Source organism: Phodopus roborovskii, unplaced genomic scaffold (genome assembly GCF_943737965.1).
Source record: "Phodopus roborovskii unplaced genomic scaffold, PHOROB, whole genome shotgun sequence".
Classification (NCBI taxonomy): Eukaryota; Metazoa; Chordata; class Mammalia; order Rodentia; family Cricetidae; genus Phodopus; species Phodopus roborovskii.
The window spans coordinates 5,148,140-5,172,546 of NW_026126407.1; the positions used below are offsets into that span (position 1 = coordinate 5,148,140).

Sequence of the window (24,407 nt, forward strand, 5' to 3'; positions counted from 1 at the left end):
CTGAGTTAGTATCAAGAGTCTGCTCATGCTTTTTTTGTTTTTAATTTTATTTTATGTGCATTGGTGTGAAGGTGTCAGATCCTAGGGAACTGGAGTTACAGACAGTTGTGAGCTGCTATGTGGGTGCTAGGATTTGAACCTGAGTCCTCTAGAAGAGCAGCCAGTACTCTTAACCATTGAGCCATTTCTCAGCCCCTCATACTTTTTTTTTAATGTTTATATATGTGTGGTTTTATTTGTCTATATATCACGTGGTGACCAGAAGAGGGTGTCAGATTCCTTAGAGCCAGAGGTATAGACAGTTATGAGCCTCCATGTGGGAGCTGGGAAACTCAAACCTGGGTCCTCTGGAAGAATAGCCTGTGTTATAAACAGAATCATCTCTCAGAGCCCTGTGTGTGAAACCAGCCAGAAGTTCTACCCCTGAAATAAGGAAAATCCAGACCCTTCCCTGCAAGCACAGCAAGCTGAAATGCCAGAAAAGGCTGATGGTGATGATGGTGGCACCCACTTTTAGTCTCAGCATTTGGGAACCAGAGGCAGGCAGAACTCTGAGTTCAAGGCCACACTGGTCTACAGAGTGGGTTCTAGAACAGCTAGGCCTACACAGAGGAACCCTGTCTTGAAGACAAAGAAACAAACAAAAAGAAATAGAGGTAAGGAGCAGACACAGACTTATTTTGTAAATAAATGCCTTGGCCTTTGTACAGCTGCAAACACCTGGCAGGTTGGTCAGATTTCTAAGATCTAAAGAAATCATTGTATACCGCATGAAAACCTTCCTCTGGGGCCAAGCAACCACTTTCTTGGCTATTCCAAAAACTGTCAGTTTCTCCATAAACCCAACAATGGAGAGTGTATGTGGGGTGGAAGGGGAGGGTGGATGTAGCGGTGATTCCACTTTGTACTATTGTTTTTTAAAGGAGTCTGGCTGTATGGAGCTCTTGCAGATGCCTTTATTGGCAGCTTCAACCCGTTGCTTTAGAGTTGCCATGGCAACTGGAAGCCAAACCCCTCGCGGGGGGGGGGCGACGGGGACTGTTTATTAGTGAGTGATAAGGAGTCAAAAGAAGACAGTTCTTTGAGGGAAGCCTGGGGGTTGTTGGGGGGAGGCGCAGTGTGTTTATGTTTTAGCATAGGGTAAATCCAGATGCCTCTTGGCACTATGGATACACAAGCAGCTGAAAGCAGGGCAGACAGGAAGGCTACCTAGGAGCTTCCTGGCATGGTTTCTTCTTCCTAATTGCCTGTATCTCAGAGATCTGAGTGAATGACCAGGGGAGAGGTCTGATGCTAGCAACTGTTCAGCACAAACACCTTCTAAAGTATTAATGGTGCCCAGTAGGAACAGGAGGAGCCGGCGCGATCCTCTGACGGCCAGGATATAGCGTGAGCCGCCTGTACCTGGATAAAACCCACCCGGGAGGTGAGTGAGGTTTGCGTTTGAGCTGAATTCCTGGGGACACTGCCATATGGCTTTTACCGACTGCCATCCTCCACACGGTATGTATACCCATCTTGGGCAGCAGCTAAAACCTGCAGAAGATTGTGCTCTTGCTCGTACCTTAAATCCTCCCTCCCCCACCCCCTTTGATCAGCTGGAACTCTTCACTGAGGTCTCAGGGTGTCCCAATCTACATTTCCAGCCCGAATTCCTGCCCCAAATCTAGGGTCCTCCTTCCCTTTTTCCAAGCCACTTTCTCACTTCCCCGATTTTTCCTCCCTAGAGTAGGAGGCTCCAGGGGACCACAGCTGACTCCTCCAGGCACAGAGAATTGAGTCATCCTGCAGGCGTCAGAGCGGGTAGCAACAGCTCCGCTGATCTGTATGCAGCTCCGACTCCCTCTCCAGTTCAGAGTTTTGGAGCCGTCTTGTTCGAAAGTAAAGAACAGAACACAGATGGCTGGTAACAGGATCCCACAGGGGCCTCCTTTCCCACTGAGTTCATCCTGCTAATCCTTTTACAGAAGAGAAAATAAGTGGTAAATGGGAAAAGGAAGAAAAGACTAGCTTCTACAGACTACAAGCAAGCTCTGTTGTGTGGGTCCCGGTAGGAGGTCTCTGAGAGGGATTCTCGCTGTCTGTTAAATTTCGTAGCCCGATCATCCCCTTCCTGGTCCCTTCTCCCTGACCACTTCTTCCCCTTCATTCCCCCTATTTTCCATCCCGGTTCTTTGTGTGTGTGTGTGTGTGTGGTTTTTTTTTTTTTTTTTTTTTTTTTTTTTTTATCTGATGGCGCATCTTGTCATAGATTCCTGAATGCCTTGTATATTAACCAGGCACTTATTTATTTATTTATTTATTTATTTATTTATTTACTTACTTACTTATTTTTATTATCATAACAAGTGTTTCATTTAACCAGTCGGTGGTGGTGCATGCCTTTAACCCCAGCACCTGGTAGGCAGAGGCAGGTGGATCTCTGAGTTCGAGGCCAGACTGGTCTACAGAGTGAGATTTCAGGACAGGGTCCAAAGTTACATAGAGAAACCCTGTTTGGGGGAGGGGGTATCATATGTGTGTACCAGGCTATTTTTAAAAAAATATTCTGGAAACCAAATCCAGGCTCTTGTAGTACTAGACTCACATGATCCTCCCCCACCTCAGCCTCACAGGTAGCTGGGACTACAGGTATGAGCTGCCACAAATGGCTGCATTGCCAGTCACTAGCTGCTTGAATTTAGACAATTTGCTTAATCTCCCTGAGCTGTAGGTATGGATTCTGATCACCTGTGTAGATACTTTATCAATTGGCTTACAGATTAAATTAGATAGAAGTAAGGCATGGAATCTGGATACAGAAAGTGACTAATAAGTATTTTCTTAGCTCCTTGTTGCTGTGACAGGTCACTGTTTGAAAGGGGGATGCGGTGTTTCCTACCAAGAAAGATATTTATGTTCCAGGGCTGCTGAAACAATTGTGCAAAGAAAGACTGTTTTTCTCTAACTTGAGGATTCTTAATGAAGGTTGATGTCTTTCTCTCTTTGTTTTTCTCCTCTACTCCTGATGGCTTTGGCTTTCTCTTTTTAATATATGCATTTATTCCAGTGTGTGTGTGTGTGTGTGTGTTCATGCATGCCACATCATGTCTGAAGAGGTCAGAGGACAACTTTGGGGTACCTGTTCTCTTCTTCTATCATGGGTCCCAGGTATTGAACTCCAGCCATCAGACTCAGTGTCAAGTGCCTGTACTGACTTGAGCCATCATTGAATTTTTCTTTTTCTTTGATTTTTGTTTCTTTGTTTGTTTGTTTGTTTGTTTGAGACAGGGTTTCTCTTTGTAACAGCTCTGGCTATCCTGGAACTAGTTCTGTAAAAAGGCAGGCATCAAACTCAAAGATCCACCTATCTCTGCCTCCCGTGCTGGGATTAAAGACGTGTGCCACCATCGCCTGGCACTATTATTACTTTTTTTTAAAACATCTATTTTTTTTCTGTGTATGAGGAGTGGAGTGTATGTACAACAGGGGTATAGAGCTCAGAGGACAACTTGAAGGAGTTGGCTCTTTCTCCTTCCATCAGGTGGATCTTGGGGCTTAAACTCAGGTTATGGGGCTTGGCCATAGCTATCTGTACCCACTGTACCCATGGTTTTCTTGTAATATTTTTGTTTTTAATAGTCCTTCTTGGAAGATAAGCTATGAGGCTGCTGACTGACTGTGACCTTTGGTAAGTTGTTATCCCTCTGGAAGGAGCATCTTCACTCCAGGAAACAAGTGGGATTGGTTGAAGTCTGTGTGAACTGCAAAGAAAAGTTAAATATAGGATGATATTGTCCTTGGCATCAAGAATACCAGAAGTGTTTGTGCTGTCAGCTCAAATGCCACTCTTGAATTCATGTGATTGCCAAAGGCTCAGCTGACACAGGGCTGTGGCTGGACATGGTTCCTTTGTTCAGACAGTAAGCATGTGCAGTGTCAATTATACTAATGTGTGTTGCTCTAGTTGAAGCAGGAGGAGGCTGATGATGAGGCCAGGACACTGCACCTCATTCTGTCTGACCAGGAACTCTCTGGCAACACGTTTTTCCTGTCTTTCTTTATAACTGGTAATTAGGTTCTCAGCTGAGCTGTCAGGCATCTTGACAGGTTTCATGGGCAGTCACCATCTGACAATTTACAACTTTGGGTTTTTCACAGCTGGAATGTTCCCTCCTTGGAAACAAAGTGTCTGAATCTTGTGCTCTTCCCATTGTTTGATGAGCAGGACCTGAGAGGAAGGTCATCTTTTGGAACACATTCTCTAGATTCCTAGCAGACTGGGCATGGGAAATCTTTGCATTTGTTTATTCCAGAGCTGACTCTGTGACTTGGTAATGAAGTGAGAGTCATCAAAGCTAGAAATGGCATAGGAATATGAGAATACAGCACCCTCTTCCTTCCTTGCTTCCTTTTTTTTTTTCTTTCTCTATTTGTTTTTGAGGTAATTTCATGTAGCCCAGGCTGGCCTAAAACTTGCATTGTACCTAACTAAGGATGAGCTTGAACTTCCGATGTCTTTCTCCACCTATTCAAGGATACAGCTATCATACACCATGCCTGGTTTACAGAAAGCTGAAGATTAAACACAGGGCTTCATGCATGCTAGGTAAGAACCCTACCAATTTAACTATATTCCCAATCCAAAACACAATATGTTTTTTTTGGGACGAAGTTTGTTTGGGAGTTTCATTTTTAATTCTTATTTTATTCTTGCATGTTTATGTGTACACATGTATATACCCATGCATGTGGAGGCCAGAAGTGTCTTTCTGAATGACTGTTCACCTTATTTTTTGAGACAGGGTCTTTCATTGAATGTGGAGCTTGTGAATTTGGATAGATTGCCTGGCTAGAAAGTCCACAAAATCTTCCTGTTCCCCCCTCCCAGTGATAGGATTATAGGCATTTGCCTCATCAACTAGCCTTTATTTGCTTGTTTGTTTTTGAGACAGGATTTCTCTGTGTAACAGCCCTGTCTATCCTGGAACTCAATTTGTATACCAGGTTGGCCTCAAACTCACAATCTGCTTGCCTCTGCCTCCCGAGTGCTGGGATTAAAGGAATATGCCACTACTACATGGCAGATATATTTATTTTTATTTCATGTGTTTGAGTGTTTGTCTATTGTGTGTATATACATTGCATGCATGCCTGGTACCTGTGGAAATTCAAAGATTCCTTGGAACTGCTATTAAGGAAGGTTGTGAGCCACCATGTGGGAGCTGGGAATCAAGCCATGCTCCTCTGCAAGTGTAACAACAAGTGTTCTTGTCTATTGAACCATCTCTGCAGCCTCAGCACCAGCTTTTAAATAGGCTCTGAGGACTGGATCATAGTTCTTTGTCCTTGCACTTTATTGCCTGAGCCATCTCCCCAGTCCCTTGCCCACTTGAATATTTTTTAGTTTTTTTTTTTTTTAATTGTGCGTATGTGTGCCTGCAGGGCGTGGTGGAAGTGCTATGGTCTTGTACAGAGATCAGAGGACAACTTTCCAGAATCAATTCTCTCTTCTTACCATGTGGGTCCTGGAGATTAAACTCAGGTTGTTAGGCCTGGCAGGAAGTGCCTTTCTCACTAAGCTGTCTCTCCCAACCTCTTACTTTAGTCCAGGCTGGCCTTAAACTCATTGTAATTCTCCTATATCAGCTTCTTGAGTGCTGTTGCTATAGGCATAAGCCACCATGCTAGCTGCTAGAGCTTTTTCTCCCTTCAGTGCTGGGGATGAGCCAAGGCACTGCACTTGCTAGTTCAGCCTCAGCCCCATCTGGCTGTTTTGAATGATATAGCTGACGAGAAAGTTCAAATAAAACTCCTAAGAGTTCACAGAGAATAGAAAACCTGACCAGGGACAAGGATGTGACAACACTAGGAGTTGTAGAAGGGGGATAGCTTGAGCCCAGAGCTCTCAGATCAGCCCAGGCAGCAGAGAGGGAGGGGGGGGATATGAGGGGGAGGAGGTTTCCAGTTCTTCCGTTCTTTCCCGTCTAGGTCAGAGCTCCTCAGATTGGCTTTGCTGCTTATCCTGATCATGGCACCAGTCAGACTGTCCCACAAAGCCAATCATGCTGCTCATCTCTTGTCTTTCCTAGCTAGCATCCATTGTCTGTCTTTCTGGTCCCTGTACCTTAGTTTCTTCCTGGGAAGCAGCCCCTCATCTATTCACAGTCTACTCGGAGACTGTAATGCTGAGTTTGGTGTGTTCCAGGGATGGGACACATTGATCACAGTAAACCAGTGTCCAGCATTCCCCTAGGTCTGGCTCAGGAATGGCAAGCAATTCTTGAGATTCAGTCAGAACCTGGGATGTCATAAGATTTTCTCTGGCATTTTGGAGAAATAATTTCATTTTTCCTTAACAGTTGGTAATGGGACCACACTAACGAAATAGCTAATGTTTATTAAGTATTCAATTCTAACTCTCAATTTTAACTCTCAGAGAGAGTTAAAAAAACACTTAACTTGTTTTTTGTGTTCACAATAACCATATTAATTATGTATGATTATTATTCCCGTTTATAAATGGTGAAATTGAGGCAGAGAGAGAAAGAGATCTAGCCCAGGGCCTCATGCATGCCAACCTGGCACACAAAAACATTTGACTAAATTGTCAAGGGACTGGCCAGCTGTCAAACTTCTTTTCTTTTCTTTCTTTTTTGGATTTTTGAGGCAGGGTTTCTCTGTATTGCTTTGGAACCTGTCCTGGAACTCACTCTGTAACCAGGCTGACCTTGAACTCACAGAGATATGACTGCTTCTGCCTCCCGAGTGCTGGGACTAAAGGTGTGTACCACCAACGCCCTGTGTCAAAAGTGTTTTCACAAGCATGAAATAATGTAAGGGCTAGAATTCCTGCTACCTCTTGTCCCAAGCTAAAGGGAACACATTGGAAGACTTGTTCTGGAGTTTAAACCAGATTGTTGAAACTCTGGAACTGCTTAAGTCAGTCTTCAACCTGGACCTCTTTTTGTTTTCCTTAAGAAAGTCTCATGCATTCCACCTTAGCCTTGAACTTCTAATCTTCTTGTCACTGTTTTCCAAATTCTCTGATTATAGGTGTATTCTTCCATGCCTGGATTTATGAAGTGCTGAGACTTAAACCCAAGACAAGCATTTCACTTTCCCAGATCTGTGTGTGTGTGTGTGTGTGTGTGTGTGTGTGTGTGTGTGTGTATATGTGTACATGGGTGTATGCACAGAGATCAAGGTTCAGTATCTTCCTTAATTGCTCTCTACCTTACTTTGATTTTGTGTTTTGAGACAGGGTCTCTCTACATAGTTTGGCTGGCCTGGAACTCACCATGTAAACTGGGATGGCCAGGAACTCAAAGAGTAAAGGCATACACCACCAAGCCCAGCTTTCATTATTTATTTGTTTATTTATTCCTTCAAGTGCTAGACTTTTTCCATGGGTTCTGAAGATCCAGACTCAGTCCCTCATGCATATATATAGTGGGTACTTTACTGTAATTTTACTCACTGAGCACAACTCCCCATTTTCTTCCTACCTATAAATAATGTAAAAGCATGTGTAAATCAAAACATCCTTGTTTTCTTAACCTGCTTTGTGCCATTTACAGCCAAAGAGTTTTTTCCCATGAGTCTATGTTCTCGAAGATAGGAGCACCATCCTACTCATCTCTAAGCCTGGCATATGTACATAGCTGACATTCAATGAGAACTATCTATCAGTTCAATCATTCCACAACATTTTCTGTGATGTGCTAGAAGTTGGGGTAGGTGCAGAAAGTGGAAACCAAATTGAGTGCATGGATGTTGTTTGTGTACAGTATACAGAGAGAAGCTATTGTGAAGTGTGTATGATAGAGAACTCTAGCCAAGGATAGGTTCACATGCTGGAGTCCTCAAAAATTGCTGTTACCTTGGGTTTGACCTTGGGTGTTTCTGGGTTCTTGTACACGCCAGATGTTTGTAGGGTTGTCTGAGGTTCTAGGAATGCTTGGAATGCTTCTCCAAGGGGTGAACATGCCACAGTTACAATTGTCACATGAAGCATGCATTTTCTAGTAGGCTTCTCAGAGAAACTTAAACTCTCAAAAGTATGTCCTAGGAATGGAGAGCTGGATCACCAATTAAGAGCACTGGGTGCTCTTCCAGAGAACTTGGGTTTTATTCCCACCATCCACATGACTGCTCACAACTGTTTATAACTCTAGTTTCAAGGGAATTTGATGTCCTCTTTTGGCCTCTATGGGCACTACATGCAGACAAACTCCAATACACACAGAATTAAAATAAAAAAAATATACACACTGTATCAGGCAGTGGATTGTGCACACCTTTAATCCCAGCACTCTGGAGGCAGAGGCAGGTGATCTCTGAGAGTTCAAGGCCACCTGGTCTTCGGAGCGAGTTTTAGGACAGCTAAGGCTGTTACACTGGAAAAACCCTGTATCAAAAACCAAAACCAACCAACCAAACAAAACTAAACAATCAAACAAAACACCAAGCCAATAATAAAAATAAAATAACAATGAAGATGAGGGTGATAATAACAATAAAATAAATAGCCTGTTGCATTAGCGTGCCCTGTCTATTTCCAGAAGGTCGTAGGAGATCATAGACAAGCAATTTCTACTGTAGTGAAGTGATAGTTTCTTTCACCTTAGATGTCCTCTCCATACTCTCTAACTAACATGCCCTCAGAATTGTGTCATTTGGCCTCGCCAACAATTTGCTTCTACTTTGTAGTGAACATCTGTTGTTTCTGACTGTCCTGTATTTCTCTTTTTCTGGAAAAAGTGTCCTACATTCCTTTTGGGAATTTCCTTTCTGTGTACTTATTGTGGGAGAGTGACTCTGCTTCTCTTGCCACAGGGTGGGGACACAATCATAGTTAGGGCAGTCAAAATATCTTATTACTTGGTGAAGCCAGTGGCCCAAGGGAGTCTTTTTTCTTTGTTGTTTTGAGACAGAGTCTCACTATGCAGCCTTGGCTGGCCTTGAATTCATAGCGATCTTCCTGCATCTGCCTTCTGAGTGCTAAGATTAAAAGCCAAGGGAAGGCCCTTGCTATAGGGCCCATGCTAACTTACCAAGGGTTGTTCATTTTGAGTCTATACACTGTTATATCAGATCCAGAAGTTTCCATTTGCTTTTGGGAGGCTAAACTAAGATGGTGTAGTTCTGGATCTTTTATGGCCATTCTTCTCAGTGTACTTTTCCTCCACTGCTGGCCCAACATCCTTTTGCCACATGAAAAAAAAAGGAACACATGAAACAAAACACTGAGCTGCAATCTATTCCCAGTGCAATCGCTTTGAGGCTCCTTCTGAAGACATGAAACAGTTCACAGGTCTCCAGTTCTGCCTTACCAGTCCTCGTAAAGCTATGCTTCTCAACCTTCCTAATGCTGTGACCCTTTACTATAGTTCCTCATGTTGTGGTGAACCCCACCATAAATTATTTTCATTGCTACTTTATAACTGCAATTTTGTTATTGTTATGAATCTAAATCATAATGTGAATATTTTTTGGAGGTAGAGGTTTGTCAAAGGGGTTGTGACCCACAGGTTGAGAACCATTGTCACGAAGTCTCAAATGCTTTCAATTTATTCTCTCTTTCTCTCTCTCTCTCTCTGTATATGTGTGTGTGTGTGTGTGTGTGTGTGTGTGTGTGTGTGTGTGTGTCAGTAAGTGTATGGAGATCAGAGACTAACTACCGGGAGTTGGTTTTTCCCTAACCATTGTAGGATTGAACTCAGGTTCTGGGCTGGTTCATAAGCCTCCTCTGGCTGGCTCCTCAGTTGCCCTCTGTTCCATGTTTACAATACCCCATGCTCTGTGTCAGGGAAATGTATGAAAAGAAGGCATATAGGTGACCACTTACACAGTGCCATTTGACAACTACATCAGACCTCTGTCCCCTACTCAGAAGTTTCTGGACAGTGGGCAAGGTAAAAGCAGTTTATGTCGGAAAGCTCATGTACTAAGCAAGCTGAAATATCACATAAAACTGGACTTTGAGAAAAAGGCTCTTGTTATTAGTGAGCATAAAAACCATATCAAGGTTGACCAGATGACTCAGTGGATAAAGACAATGCTGCCAGACCCAGTAACCTGAGTTTCATCCCTGGAAGTCACACTGGAGAGAGGGAACCAACTCCTAAAAGTTGACCATTGACCACCACACATACACCATTCATGCATACATATATAATAAATAAAATTTAAAAACAATATCACTAAAAGGAGAAGTTGCTTACAATGTATGAGGCCTGAAATTCAAACCCTCATTATAAAGAGAGAGAGAGGGAGAAGGCATACTAATATCTAAAACTTTTAGATTCATTTTCGTGTATATATGGTATCAATGATAATATTCAGTATTAGACTACACGACACTAGTAGCAGTAGTTGGAAACACCTAAGAGTCCAAATTTATCCACTGTACCCTTGCTCTTTGTATGGACAATTTAGTATGTATACAACTTTAATACAAAATTCAGTATATAGAGGAACATACCCAGGTACTGAGAGCTGAGGATAGTGTGTATGGAGAGCAAAAGAAGTGATGGAGGGCTTGCCTAGTATGCACAAGTCTTTGGGTTTGGTGGGTTAGGTCCCCAGCATTGCAAAAATAAGCAAAAGAATAGAATTTTCCATCTCTCCCTCTACCCCCAAATGCTGGGATCAAAGCCAGGCCCTCCTACGTGCTGGGTAAGTACTCTATCCCTGACCTCTACAACACTTTTAGTTTCTGAGACTGACTTTTCATGGTGTAATAAATATGTGCCTTACCTGCCCCTCCCACTCCCTGTGTGATTTGAATTGTCACTTTTCTTTTTCCTTTTTGAGACATGGACTCAAGTAATCCAAGCTGTCTTCAAAACTTGTTATGTGACCAAGCATAGTTTTGAACTCCTGATCCTTCTTTGTCCACCAGCTCCCGAATCATGTGATTATAGCTGTCCAGAATCATGTGATTATAACTGTGCTATTGTATCTGGCTGAACTGCTACTTTCAATCCAAATAAAAAGATTTCTTACTAGCTCAGTATTACCACTTAGTTAGAAAAACAATAGTAACAACAAAATCCTATGGGAAACATGGCAGCAGCGTGCCTGTCATCTTAGTACTGGGACAAGGGAGGTGGGAAGCCAGGAGTTGTAGGTGGGGCTGGGGATGTGTTTCAGTGGTGCTTGTCCAGCATGGATGTAGCCAGTACACATTTATAAGTGAAACAAGCACGTGGGCAGAGGAGGCAGGAGGATCAGAAGTTCAAGGATTTCCTTTAAGGTCCTCCTTGAGTTCACAACAAACTCAAAGCCAGCCTGAGCAACAGGAGACTGTCTTAAACAAATGAATAAACAAAGCCCAAAGATGATTCCAGGGTGTTAAAAACACTGGCTTTTCTATGTTTTGATTGCCAGCTGTTTCTGTTTCATATCCTGTGTGGGCACAAAGCTTGTAAGAATTCACATAGCTTTTTGTTTTTTAATCTTAGCAGATGTCAGGCAAAGAAAAGCCCTGACAAAATCACCAATTGGTCTTGAAGATAAATTCCAAAAAAACCTCTCAGTCCACAAACATTCTGCCCAACCTTTCCCATCGTCACAGATGTCCCAGACAATCACAGTTGTGAGACGCTGGTCTTGGGATGCCTGCCAGTGGTTAGTGTCAGAGCAGTGGGATAAATATTTACCCCCTTACACATAGGCAATAATGGCTAACCATGTAAAACATTTTCCATGGGTTAGGCACAGAGCTAGGCTAAGAGTTTTACATGTTATTTTAATTTTATTTAATCTTCCTGCAACCCTCTGAGGGGGCTAATGTCAACTCCATTTTTTTTTTTTTTTAATGGTACTTCAGTTTGAACCCAGAGTCTTGTGCATGTCAAGTAAGCAATTCACTAAAATGAGCTGAGTCTTCAGCTCTCAACTAACCCCATTTCACAGATGAAGAGACATGGGCTTGGGATATTTCTTTTAATGATACAAAGTGACATGGTTGTAAACAGTGGGTGATGGAGCTGGGACTGCAAAGTCAGTGTTTTTAAGGACAGCGACACCTCTTTTCCATCCACCCCTTAATTTCTCCAGGGCTGAGTTTCTTTTGGGTCTTTTAGGCAGCTGCTTTAACTTATTCATGGCTTGCTACAGAAGCTTATCCGATACTTGAGACTGAAAGCTTTCCAGGTCAGTTCTTTCTCAGACTGAACTGCATGCTACCATCTTTCGGTACATTGACCCAACACATTCATTTATCCTTGTGGTTTAAAATAGAAAGGTTTGTTCCTTCCAGTTGCTGATTATTTTAAAAAGACTGCATCCCTCTAGTGTCCCATCCACCCCCCCCCCCCATTTCTCTCCTCGATCCATCCTTCCTTCTTTTCAGTGCTAGGAATCAAACCTATGGCTTTTTGCATAAGACTGGGGTTTTCAAAAGATGTTCACAAGGCATGCCTTTAGTCCCAGCACTTGGGAGGCAGAGGAATGTGGGATCTCTGTGAGTTTGAGGTCAGCCTGGTCTAAAGAGCTAGTTCCAAGACAGGCTCTAAAGCAATACAGAGAAACCCTATCATTGGAGAATGAAGAGCTTAACAAGTAACTCTGGGGGCTACAAGGATGGCTCATTGGTTAAGAGCATTAGCTGGTCTTCTGGAGGACTTGGGTTCAATTCCCAATACCCACATGGCCACTTACAACTGTCTGTAGCTCCAGCTCCAAGTGATTCTATATTATAACACAGACAGATATGCAGGCAAAATACCATTGCACATAAATAAAAATAAATACACCATTAAAAAAGAAGAAATAACTCTGAAGTCAGGCATAGTGGCACATGCCTTTAATCCCAGCACTAGGGAGGCAGAAGCAGGAGGATATTTATGAGTGTGAGGCCAGCCTGGTCTGTATAGTGAGTTCCAGGAGAGCCAAAGCTACATAGTAAAACAAACAAACAAAAACAACAAAAGCAAAAGACCATATCCCCCAACAGAAAAGTAACTCTACATGATCAGTTTTATTTTCTAGCTGGTGAAATTGCTTTTCTCAGGCATGGTTCTGGAGACCCATCTGAGTGAGGAATTACAGCCACATTGCAATCGGCTGTTATAGGCTGCTCTAGGCATTTAAAGCGAAAGTCTATGGCTACATGGAAAAAACTGGGAGTCAATGTCTCTATCTAAGAGAAAGAAAGATAAACACAGACAGAGGAAGGGCTTAATAAAGAAAAAAAATCCATGGGTATACTGATAACATCCCAGAATACTTTGAATGGGCTTCTAATAATGAATTTGTTTATTTGACAATTATGGGTTCCATGGAGTGCCTTACTTTTGTTTCTAAATGGATAACTCTAAGACACATCCTTCTTACTGGAGTATACCCTCCCACTCACCTTCTTTATTTTATTATTATTTTTTCTCTTGTGAAGGGAGAAGGATTCTTCTCTCTCTCTCTCTCTCTCTCTCTCTTTTCTTTTTTCTCATTACTTTAGTACTAGCACTTGGGAGACAGAGGCAAGGTGATCTTTGTGAGTTCCAGGCCAGCCAAGGCTATGTGGTAACACCCTGTCACAAAACAAAAACAGCAACAAAAAACTAATCAGACTCTGTGTTCTACCTTTATCTACTGGCTATGTGATGTTACACAAAGTTACTTAACTTCTTCAAGTTTCTTGTGTATTGGGAACCATCATTGTCTCATCTCTTTAAGGAGGCTGGGAATACTACAGAAACAAAAGTGTCAACACTGCTTGGCAGGGAGTAACTCTAAACATTAGATCTTTATTTTATTTATTTAAGCCAGATGTGTGTTGGTATATACATGTAATCACAGTTCAGAGGAGGTGAAGGCAGGAGGATCAGGAGTTTAGGAGTTCAAGGTCATTCTTGGCTACATAATGAGTTCCAGGCCAGCCTGGGCTAGATAAACTACATGAAACCTTGTCTAAAAAGAAGCCTGGCATGCAACAGGAATTCAACAAAGTTGTTTCCCTCCCCCATTCCATCGTAAACTGTTTTTGTCTTTGTCTATATTTTTCTTACATTCACTTACTGTGTGTGGTAGGGAAAGGGGCAAATGTGTCACTGCATGAATGTGGAGCTCAGAGGTCCTCCATGTGGGTTCTACCCAGAGATCTAACTCAGGTTGCCACACTTGTGACATGTGCCTTCACCTATTGAATCATGATGTTGGCCCTTGTTTGTTGTTTGCCTGTTTGTTTTTAGATTGAACTTTATTCTCTAGCCTAGGCAATGCTCCTGTATCAGCCTCTCAGGCGCTAGGACTAATAGGCATGAGCCACATCATAAGCCTATAAGTATTTGTTACATTGAGGTCACCATGACTCAGTTCTTTGCTGGGTTGCAATATTGAAGATTTCCATTGGATAAATAGTCATGTTTTTCAGTGTACCCAATGACACACTAACAAGCTATCTTATTCATATCCAGATATACATATGACAACAACTAAACAGACATGATACATACTTGGGCATCTCTTACACATACCAGAAATGCTTATCTCATGCATATCCTTGGTCAATGGTTGACAAGAATACAAGATGATAGAAAGACAGTGTGCTTTGGATTCATTCATGCTTAGGTTCAGATTCTAGCTTTGTCCTTACCAACCAGCTATATGATTTGGAACATATGATGCAAGCTCTCAGTACTGTGGTTTATTTGTAATGGAGGTATTAATGTTGGCAGAGTTCTGTCACTTTAAGAATAATTTTGCTATTAAGATCAAAACATCATTGGTACTAATTGTTTCCCCTTAACAGTTTCCTGGTCCCAATTTATTGATTCAAAGGAAAACTAAATGAGATATGATAAATCCTTTCAAAGTGACATTTAAGTTGAATGTTTCAGGACATTAAAAGACTAGAGAAGACATAGGAATTTGATCTACACCCTGGGAACTATATATTAATAGTTTATAGTAAGAGGTCAAGATGGTGGAAACATTTTTGTTTTGTTTTGAGAATCTGAGCTTAATTCTCAGCCCTAGGCAAAACACCTCTCTCTATGCTAGGGAAATGGGGAGGAATGGAATTGCTTGTAATAGCTGAGGTGGAAGTTACATATGAGATCAGAGTAGCAGCAGACACAAAATATAAAAACACCAGCCATGGGAGTGCACACTTGCAATTTTAGTACATTGAAGCTTGGGGCAGGAGGATGGTCACAACTTTGAAGTTAGCCTGCCTGGGGTATGTAGTGAGTTCAAGTCAGCCTACTTAGTCATGGAGACCCTGAATCAAAAAACAAAACAAAACAAAAAACTAAACCAAACCAAACCAAACCAGTGTGGAATCCAGGGGAACTCTTACAGAAACCCTAGTTGGTTCACAATTGCCTTTAACTCTATCCTAGGGTGATCTGAAGTCTCTGGCTTCTGCAGGCAACTTCACTTACCTGTACACACCCACCACCACCACTACCCACCCACAATTAAGAAATAAAATTAACTCTTGGGAGGCAGTAGCAGGTGGATGTCTGAGTTCAAACCAGCCTGTTCTATAGAGCAAGTTCCAGTACAGCCAGGACTACACAGAGAAATCCTATCTTGAAGAGACAAAAACAACCAAACCAAACAGAAAACTAATTAATCAAACCCTCACAAAATAGTTTAGGAATATCATTCCTACAAAAATAAGTTTATCCTAGCCCTGGCATTGGTGGTGCACGCCTTTACTTCCAGCACTCGGGAGGCACAGGCAGACCGATCTCTGAGTTCAAGGCCAGCCTGGTCTAAAGAGCTGGTTCCAGGACAGCCTCCAAAGCAATACAGAGAAACCCTGTCTCAAACCGCCCCCCTCAAAGTTTATCCTAAATACAACCAAGCCTTTATATTTTACTTCTAATTTCCAGGAGATATGAGCTTTGAAGCAAATGTAAATGATATCATGAGGATACAATTGAAGTCCCGATGTGGAAAAATTCTATATCCTCTCTCTCTGTCTGTCTCTCTCCCCCTCTCTGAAACAGGGTCCCACAGTAGCCCAGGCTGTCCTTGAACTTGCAGCAATCCTCCTGTCTCATCCTTCTAGTGCTGGAATTATGGGCATGAGCTATCATTCTTGATATTATAATATCATTCCTTTGGCAAATAAACTTTAAACAAATGATGAGAAAGAAAAAAGACAAACTGAAAAAATGTAAGCTACAGGCAACTTTTTGTGCATAAAAACAAGTGAGAGTAGAGTACATATTTATTAATCAAGTTCAAAGTGTGTTGTATTTGGGTCCCAATTCAGATAAATGAACTATAAAAAGTGTTTTTGGAAATTACTGACATAAAAGACCATGGATTGATAGTAAATGCTATTAAAACTTTAGACAGATCATATAAAGATGTGATAAAGCCAGGCAGTGATGATACAGCCTTAAACACATAAAAGGATGGTAAAATGTTTGGTAGACGCGGTAGAACAAGCCTGTAATCCCAGAATTTAGGATTTGGAGACAGGAGGATTAGGAATTAAGGACTAGCCTTAGCTACATAGAGTGTCTGTTTGAGGTCAGCCTGGGATATGTGAGACCTTGTTTCAGGTCTCCCTCCACCACAAAAAAGTTGTAAACAAGTAAAGTTGGATGGCAGGCACAGAGATTATTATTCTATAGTAATTCAATTGTATCCATCCGTTTGAAGTTTCCCTTAAAAATACCATGGGAGGGCTCAAATCTCTTTTTATTTCTATGTATGAAATAACTAGGTAGCAGAGAACATTTGTGTGTGTGTGTGTGTGTGTGTGTGTGTGTGTGTGTGTGTGTGTGTGTGTAGGTGTGTCCTGGTAATTGATTTAGATTTTGCATGTACTCTATTATAGGGTTATAGTCCCAGGCTCTGGGAGAAAACATTCTTTTTGTTTGTTTGTTTGTTCGTTCGTGTTTTCTCTTTTTTAAAAATTATTTCTTTATTTTTATGTCATGCGCATTCATATTTTGCCTGCATAAAATCATTAGGTCCCCTGAAACTGGAATTACAGGCAGTTATGAGCTGTCATGGGTGCTGGGAATTGAACTTGGCTCCTCTGGAAGAACAGCCAGTGCTCTTAACTGCTGAGCCATGTCTCCAGCCCAGAGAAAACATTCTTATGGTTACAATCTCTTGCTGAAACAGATCAGAATTAGAGGGACATATATTTTAAATGCTGGGTGGAGGAAGAGAGAGGGGCCCTGTCGGGAAAGGAAGACAGAACTTATTATTATTGTCATTATTATTGTTTTTTTAAGACAGGGTTCCTCTGCATAGCCCTGGCTGTCATGGAATTCACTCTGTAGACCAAGGTTGACCTCAAATTCACAGAGATGCTCCTGCCTCTGCTTCCCAAATGATGAATTAAAGGTGTGCCTGCCACCCCTGCCAGTGAAAGCTGGTTTTTGAGGGGTGTTGAAAAGTCAAGGAGGCATAGTTTCAAGCTATGTCAAATGTTGTAGATTACAGGAAGGAAAGGATTAAATGACTTCACTAGATATAGCAACCAAGGTCAAATATGATCAAGTTTCAGTGGCGGTACAAGATTAATAAGTTACCCAAAAAAGACAGGTCATGAAGAGGAAGGGGAGATGAAGATAGTTTCTGCTCCCCATGCTTATGGAGAAACTAGTGCATGTGTTTTATCCTGAGAGGAAGTTGTCATCTGAGAGTGGATGAGGGCATAGGCAGAAAGAGGAATCAGTGACTCATAGAACAGGAGTATGAGGACAAGGCACATGCACCTCCTCTGAGGCAGATGGCTTGTTTTTCTGACACTGATTAATTTATTTCCAAAGTTTACTGAAATTTTGAAATCTTCCAATTAAATTATGCTATTATTTTCAAAGTAAAGTTTTGCTCATAAAGCTAGCAGGACAGTCAGGAGGCAGAGTTATGCAGATCTCTGTGAGTTTGAGGCCAGCCTGGCCTCCACTTTTAAAAGGAATATTTATTATTCTATGTGGGTGTAAGATGCCACAAGGAGCCACCATGCAGGAACCACTATGCATGCCTCTCTACTCAAAAAACATTATTCGTATGTGGGTGCATGTAGATATGAATACTACAGTGCAGAGGTGTGAAGGTCAGAGCAGAACTTTGTGGAATCAGTGCTCTCCTTCTACCTGTATTTGAGTCCCAGAGATTTGACTCAGATAATCAGATTTTCAAGGCAAGATCTTTTACCCACTGAACCATCTTGCTAACCCTTTACCTTATCTCACCTCCCTTTGTTATATTTATTTATTTTACATCCTGATTAAAGATGGAAGTTTCACCTCCCTCCTTTCCTTCTAGTCCCTCACTTTAATTTTTGAGACAAAATCTCTCACTAACCATTGAATTTGTCCTATTTGGCTGGACTGGCTGCTTATGAGTCCCTGGCACCCTCTTATCTCTATCTCTCCAATATGGGGATTATAGGTGCATACCCTGTGGGTGCTGGGCATCGGAACTAATGACCTCTTGCTTGTGTGGCGAGCACTTTATGAGCCGGGTCATCTCCCGAGCCCCAGCACATGTTTTCTCAGATGACTTTACGCATTCTTTTTGTGTTTTTCTTGAAGACTTTTATATAACCCAGATTGGCTCAAACTCTTTATGACAAGATAACCTTCACTGATTCTCCTGCCTGCACACCAAACACCAAATGCTTTGAGAACTACAGTCATGGACCATCACACTAGGAAAACAAAACGAAACACACTCAAAGCTGAGCGGTGGTGGTGCACGCCTTTAATCCCAGCACTTGGGAGGCAGAGGCAGGCCGATCTCTGTGAGTTCGTGACCAGCCTGGTCTACAAGAGCTAGTTCCAGGCAGCCTCTAAAGCCATAGAGAAACCCTTTCTCGAAAAACCAAAAACAAAGAAACAAACAACAAAACCCCAACCTCCCCCCCACCACAAATGCAGGTCCTATAGAGGGTGCCTGAGGGCATCCGATAGTATAAAGCTAGAGAGTTACAGTTGCCTATGAGCTGCCCCACATTTATTCTGGGATCTGAACTCCTGTCCTCTGTAAGAACAAGGAGTTCTTGCTCTGAACCACTCCCTTTTTCTATATACATATAAATGTGTGTGCGCAGGACCGAGTGCGCAAGTGCACATGCGCTCACATGCTGTTAATATATAGCCCAAGCTAGCCACCGACTCAGACTTGTATTTCTTGCCTCGGTCTCTTGGTGTGGTTCGAACAGATTACAGGTGTACACCATCACAACAGGTGTGCACCATCACAATATGTTCACTTGCTGGTTCCTGAATAACAATTACAGGAGGCCTGTATGGGCCTGTCCTAAATAAGGATAGCCTAAATAAGGCTATCCAGGGATAAGGAGTCCGTGACTGGAGAGACATGTGTGCATTTGTTTGTGAGCGTTTGAGGAAGAAGGGACAGGGGAAAACACTACCTGATGGGCTCCCATCCACCCACCCAGACAGACAGGGTTTTTCTGTGTAACAACCCTGGTTGTCCTGGAACTCAATTTGTAGACCAGCCTTTGGCCTCGAACTCTCAAAGATCTTTCTGCCTCTGCCTCCCAAGTGCTGGGATCAAAGGTGTGCACCACCACTGCCCAGATACTGGATGTACTTTAAAAATTGCTTCTAAGCTTACGATAAGATTTACCTCTTTTTTCAAAGCATCCTTTAGTTTGCCGCTTTTTTGTTTTGTTTTTCGAGACAGGGTCTCTGTGTAGCTTTGGAGCCTGTCCTGGAACTAGCTCTGTAGACCAGGCTGTCCTCCAACTCACAGCAGTCCACCTGCCTCAGCCTCCTGAGTGCTGGGACTAACGACTAGCTTGAATTTGTTGTTTTTATAGTGAAAAAAGTTTCTTATTCTTAATCCACAAAGTCTTTTGAAGGTGCTTTCCTTCCATCACAAATATACAGGATGGTTTATAGGCAAGTGTAACTGCCATCCCAAATTCATCTATTAGACTCGCACAAATGCAGCTACATAGTGATTATGCTGCCAAGCTTATCCCTGGATCCCACGAGGAGTCCAACTAAGGTGTGTAGGAATGAAATGTTCTACTCTTTGGAGCAAACTTTCACTTTGGCAGGATTAGTGGGAGGCTGATGTTCTGGAGGTGGGGAGAGGGAAGAAGAGCTCATCTCCCTTGGATTTCCAGGCTGAACAGCATGCACCTGACGCCCGCGTGGCGCTACCCATCAGAGAGTAGAACTGGACCAAGCCTCGCGCTCCTGGCAGTCAGGGTAACACCGCCCAGCATAAGTATTCGCGCGCTCCCGGGGGCGCGCGCTCGCGCGTACACAGTCGTGTCTCGCGCAGTGTCGGGCCTGTCAGGCAAGAAATCTCGCGAGAGCTGAGACTGAGATGTCTGTCGGGAGGAGGGGAGTGGTGTCGGGGAAGGGGGGGAACCTGGGCAGCGGCCGAGCTCTGTGGCTTCAGGGCTTGGAAGGCGAGAGGGAGGGTGGTGAAGAGAGTGGGTCGGTGCCGCCGCCCGCTTGAGGAGAGAGGAGGGGTCCCGCTCGCCTTGCGCCCTTCGTGGGCCGAGAGTGCGGAGCAGTCGCGAAACTCCCAGGCCTCTCGGCCCCCGGGGACCCCGCCCCGCCGCCCGCCGGCCCGCGGCCTCTCTTCCCTTTGTGAGCGCCCCCTTCCCAGGGGTGCTGGTGGTGGCGGAGGGGTGCGCGTGGGCCCGCCCGCCGAGGGGCCGCGGCGGGGGACCGACAGGGCCTCGGCTGTGAGGACCGGAGGCGGCCGAGGCCCGGGCCGGTTCCCCCGAGGCCGCGGCGGCGGCGGCGACTCCCGGCACTTCCCCGCGCCATCTTAACTGAGCCCGAGCGTTAAGGGCGCCTCCTCGACCCCGGTCGTCCCCTCGTCCGCCCCCCCCCCCGGCCCCTTGTCGCAGAGCTTGGGCTGGGCGGCTGGGGGGGGGCGGCGGTCTGTCGCCCGGCCCCCTCCTCCTCACTCCTCGCTCTCCAGCACCGCGGCCACCGGAGCGCTCTAGGGGTCTGCGCCTGTCTACTCCGCCCCAGACCTGCCGGCGAAGGGGTAAGGGCACCTCTGCTTTGGGAAAGGAAGACATGGAGGGGGCGGGGAAATTCGGCCCACTCAGGCCTCTCTGGGTGGAGGAAGAGATCTAGGGGTAGAGTGGGGGAGGGAGACAAGGAGGGTCTGTGATTCTGTGGGTGGGGTGAAGAAACTGGTGAGCTGGGCGCCCTCCTGTTTCTAGGGGCCAGAGCAATTGCATTCCTTTTTCCTGAGGGTCACCGGAAGAGGTGGTGGAAGGGGATGTTTCTAGGAAGGTGTGGCCCTGGTAGGGAGATTTGAGTTGACGTGCACCCCGATTTAAAGGCGCGAGGTCCCTTTCTGGTCTCCTCATCCTGCTCCTCCTCCTTTGTAGTGTCTGTATTCTTAGGCATGGAGAATGCTCCGGGTAGCCAACTGGATGACTCTCCCGTCCCCTCTCAGGAAATCTATACCTTTCTTCTGTAGGGGGTGATGGAAGCATTTCTATTCCCTTACCCTCCCCCCCCTCTGTCCTCTAGTCTACTGCAATGCTGCAAAAGTCCAAGTCAGTTTCTTCATACACAGACCCATGTATATACTGAAGGGGGAGGGGGCAGGAGCTGCAAGTAATGGCGCTTCCCTTGGAGAGTTTTTTTTCCCTTTGGTTTTAAATCGATTACAGTACTGTTCGGATTCTTCCCTGAGATCTGTCCATGAGAAGTGTGTCCGCTCTTGTTATTGTTGGGATATGGCCTCATGTTAGAACAGTTTTGGTGTTTCTCTTGCTTTGTTTTGAGACATAGGAAGATGCCTGGATTGACTTTTGGCGCGAGTGTGGGTTGTGTTAGTTTTCGTTAGGATTTAATAAATTAATCTTATATTCCTCTCATTCTTTCCCCTTCCCTTCTTTCCTCTTTAGCTTTTGTAGTTCTTGGAGAGTTATTAGAAATTATCACATTCAAACTGTCAGATGCTGAGACTTTTGTCCCTGGGCAGTGACTTTGTAAGGTTAATACTGTTTTGCATGACTTTGATACAGACATTTCTGAAATGATTGTGTTACAAACTTTTCTGAAGCATTTGTTGCTTCTTAAGGAAATGCAAGGTAATGATTCCAGTTATGCTGTAATCTCTATATCCTGTACTCATTTTTTCCCCACTTTTGCTTCATTTCATACTTGTTTTAAAAGAAACCATCTTCTCTCATTTGCCAACTATACTTGTTGGTTTTGTCTTTAGTAGAATAGAAGTAAGAATAACAGTTTCAGCATTCTGGCAAGTGCTTTCTGATACAAAAAAAAAAAAAAAAATTAGCCTTCAAGTCTTGAAGAAGTCTTGATGTACATTTTTAAACTTTTTCTTTCTTCCTTAAGAGTCTTGATATACAAACCACTGTGCCCCCACCTTACAGACAGTGTCTCTGTATTCAGGCTTCCTTGTATTTAGCAGTCCTCCTGCCTCATCCTCTCATGTGCTAGGATTACAGGTGTGAGTCTCCACACCTGACTTTTTTCTTTAACTGTTTAGATTTACTAATTATTTAAAAATGTTCCATATGTGAATATTAGCAGTAATAAAAATTATTGAAATGTGTTAGTGAATTGTGTTTATATTTTATTAATAAATCACATTGATGTCTGAGCTTTACTTAAGAGTTAACTTTTAAATTATGAATACAAGGATTTAAAGATTTAGCAGTAGTGCTAGGCATTGATTTCAGTTCTGCCTAATGTAGCCCAGGCTAGTGTAACAGTGTAGCTGAGGAAGACTTTAAACTACTGATACCTCTGTCTCTCACCTCCCAAGTTCTAGAATTATAAGTGTGTGCCATCATCCAGGTGAAACTTTTTTTTTTTTTTAAAATGGGGTCTTTTTGAAACCCTGTCTCAAAACAAAAAAGCATAAAAAACAAACAAACAAACAAACAAAAAAAAACCCAGGGTCTTACTACACTATACAGTAGTGAGTTCCCCTGGCTGATCTGCAATTTGCTATGTAGTCCAGATTGGCCTCAAATTCACAAGAATTTGCCTGTCTCTGCCTGCTGTGTGGTAGGATTAAAGATGTAGGCTACCATGCCTGTTCTAAATTCTTTTTTTTTTTTAAATTTAATTTTTTGTCTTTTTGAGACAGGGTTTCCCTGTGTGGCTTTTTGTCCTGGAACTCCCTCTGTAGACTAGGTTGGCCTCAGACTTACAGAGATCTGCTTGCCTTTGCCTTCCAAGTGCTGGGACCAAAGGTGTGCACCTTTATTTCATGATTTTGACAAAGCTGCATTATGTTTTTCTCAAAAAATGAGATTTTCTGCCTTATTTATTCTCTTTTAGTATTCATCTCAGTTCATTTAATGTAAATAGTACTGATCACTTGCATCTCTTTTTTTGGGTGGGGTATTGGAGAACAAGATTTTATGTAATCCAGATTATCTTCAAATGTGTAGCTCTTGCTAACCCTGAAGTGAACCTCATGCTTAACTAGTGCCAATGTGCCTGGAATTAGTTGTTTTTGTTGAGGGGAGGTTTTTTTTTTTTTTTTTTTTTTATTTTGCTTTTTTGAGACAGAGTTTCTCTGTATTGCTTTGGAGACAGTCCTGGAACTATAGTCCTGGAACTCTGTAGATCAAGCTGGCCTTGAACGCACAGAGATACTCCTGCCTCTGCCTCCTGAGTGCTGGAACTAAAGGCCTGCATCACTAATGCCCGGCTAGGGAAGATTCTTATTTTGTAGTCCTGGTTGGCCTTGAGTTTGTGTCAGCTCCTCAGCCTTAGCTTTCTGAGTGCTGAGCCACTGTGCTCAGCTTTATTTTGCACCTTTACTTCATGACACAAAGTGCATTTTGTCCTGTTTGCAGAATATATAGTTTTCTCCTCATTTATGCTGTGGTGCCTAATTTTATGTTTTATGTTTATTGTTGATATTGGGCTCATATCATACTAGCAAGTATAAAGCCAAAGATACTGCTTAGTAAAGGGTGGCTGTTTTTATCTTGGAAATATGCAAGAAGAGGTATTTATCAGTAATGGCCAAAAAACTTTTAAGGATATACACAGGGTATAGGTTTAATTGCTTACTTTACTATTTCCTATTAGAACTAAGGCATCCTCTTGGTAGCTGGTAGGAGCTCTTCCCCAAAAGTATGCTGGTGATGAGTTAAATAAATTCATTATTAGGGAAAGAACTGTCTGAGGGTTATTTCTTGACCTCTGATGCTACCCCACTGTCTGAGAATACTGAGAACTCTTATTCTGAGTTGATTACAGATTAGTGTGGTGCTTATGTTTCTAAATAGTTCCTCCACAAAATGGAGTGTACATCACTTCCTGTTCTTTCACAACTGGCTCTTTCTCTGGATTCCCTTTTAATGACTTAATTTTTGGCATTCTGATAACTGATTTGTTAGTTTGGATATTCTCATGTTTTATAAGTGGAGGAATTTCTAAGAATCAACTGGTTTAGAGGCTTTTAATGGAATACTTTTTTTTTTAAAGTATGTCATTGTG

The 24,407-nt window shown here is 43.0% G+C and overlaps 1 protein-coding gene across 2 annotated transcripts in view; it reads left to right on the forward strand.

The window, feature by feature from the left end:
• Window positions 1-1,101: 1,101 nt before the first annotated feature.
• The window catches only part of Taok1 (TAO kinase 1), a 103,049-nt gene continuing 79,743 nt past the window's right edge, over window positions 1,102-24,407 (forward strand). Inside the window, exon 1 of one of the 2 annotated variants that reach the window (XM_051179932.1) lies at window positions 1,102-1,503. The gene's annotated coding sequence lies outside the window, so the exon portion shown is untranslated. Of the gene's footprint in view, window positions 1,504-20,296; window positions 20,950-24,407 lie in introns of those variants that run through there. The other variant, XM_051179931.1, reaches the window with a different exon arrangement.